The following is a 1,983-nucleotide window of genomic DNA, read 5'->3' on the forward strand; positions in this document are numbered from 1 at the left end:
CTTGCGCAATATTTCGTTTCACAGTAATTGCGTTTCACAGTAGTTACTCTTCACAGTAATTGAATTTCGTCGTGTAATCCTTAGTTTCATCTCGTCGTTGTCGAAAATGGGTTTATTTTGACCAATCAAACAACAATAGCAAGTTTGGCGAACAATTCAATCACGATCAAAAACCATCACCAATTTATATATTTCCAATACAAATTTCAAGATAACAAGGTAGTACCACTGGGTGAATTTTTCCGTCGTTACCTGTACTATGTGCTTGTTATACATGCGTTAGTTATCCTGATGTTCGTACAAGTCATCCTGTCACACGCACATGCAATCCCACCCCACGCGCAAGTCATCGTTTCCGCGTGTTAATTTTGTCGACACGCGTATAATATCCAAAAAACCCGTGCAAGTTAGCATTTCCCGCTTAAAAACACACTTTCACGAGTCTTTTCGATTAAATCCTTTAAGTACCTGTCCGAGGAATGCCGCATTGTTCGAACGGAACGATACTCTGTATTAGTACTTTTTTCTACATCATTGTGTCCACTCTTTTAGCCAATAATCAGCAGTGAAATTTTTTGGAACTACTGATCTCCCCACGACTTGGACACGGCAAAAGATATAAATGATATAAATTATTCACAGTACGTCAACTCGAAAAGTTATTCGTTTTAACAGTATCTCTTTTTGCCACATCAATTCATATGAACTGCAGCCATTCGATACTGAACGCTGACAAGTCACAGTCCAGGATTCCGGTACGTTGCCAACAATTCGCAACTGTGTGTGACGACGACACAGAGCGCCATGCATCCCGCGCCCACTCCATCGCTACAACTAACGGTACTTCGTAGAGCCTGTCCTGGCGCCCTGCCATCACCGAACCAATCTGGTCCAAGGCGTTCTTCAATTGCCGCTTCTTGACTTTCGCCTTGAACGAGGCAATAATGCCCGCATCATGAGGCTGCAGGTACGCCGTTGTATTCTTTGGAAGTATCAGCAACAAGATATTTGACAAACCTTCACCAGCTTCACCATCATGGCAGGGAGCGTTGTCTACAAGCTGCAGGATTTTGCGCCCTTCCGAAACCATTTGATCGTTCATGGATTTCAGGTACGTGCTAAAGACCTCCGACGTCATCCAGGCCTTTTTACTCGACTGGTTGTCAAAACGAGGTCTTGGGCAGTTCGACCATTGAAGCACCTTGGCTGCATGGCTGTCCCTATGAACAAGGGGTCCCTTACAACATCGGAACCGTCGGCATTCGTGGTCAGAGCAACGGTTACCCATTTTTTACTTTTTCGTTCCAGGCACACGCTTGCGCGTAATGGAACGGTGTGGCGACATACAGTAGAGGTACGCACTCTCATTCATGTTGTACACGTTCGCAGGGCTGTAGCCATTCGTAGTGCGTCGTACTTCTTCGCGGCCTTGTTGCACGGCACCTCGTGGGTTGATGCAGCTTCTCCATGCTGTATTTTGCTTGTCAGGCCATGTTTGCGCTGAAACTTTACAGCCGTCCATTCGAGTAGGACGAACACTGCGTTGGGGGCAGATTGAGGCGGGTGGTGATTGAGGTTGCTTGTTCTCGTATGAGCTCTCCCGTTAGACATACGCCAAGTTCCTCACAGCGTAGGACCCATTGGAGAAGTTCGGTTTCTAGCTCAGGAGATTTAACTGCACGGTCAATGTACGGCGCCTTGTTGTCGACGCGTTGTGTTTGTGTTGCACCGCGTTTAAGGGCCTTTCTAATGGCAGATGTGCTGGAGTTGTCGCGAGTGCGAACGTTTGCGCTGCCCACTTTGCCAATTCATTGTATGTCGCTTGTGGTTTTTGCATGTGCTGCGCGAACAAACCGCTCTTATCGGCCAGTGTCACCCGCTGTTTCAATTTGAAGTGATGGAGATCAATAGTACTTTGCAGTTTGAAAATTCAAACATTCTTGGAGGGATTTAAATTATTAATTCATAGAGAGGATTTAGTTT

This window comes from Aphanomyces invadans, assembly GCF_000520115.1.
Source record: "Aphanomyces invadans strain NJM9701 unplaced genomic scaffold supercont1.37, whole genome shotgun sequence".
Classification (NCBI taxonomy): Eukaryota; Oomycota; class Saprolegniomycetes; order Saprolegniales; family Verrucalvaceae; genus Aphanomyces; species Aphanomyces invadans.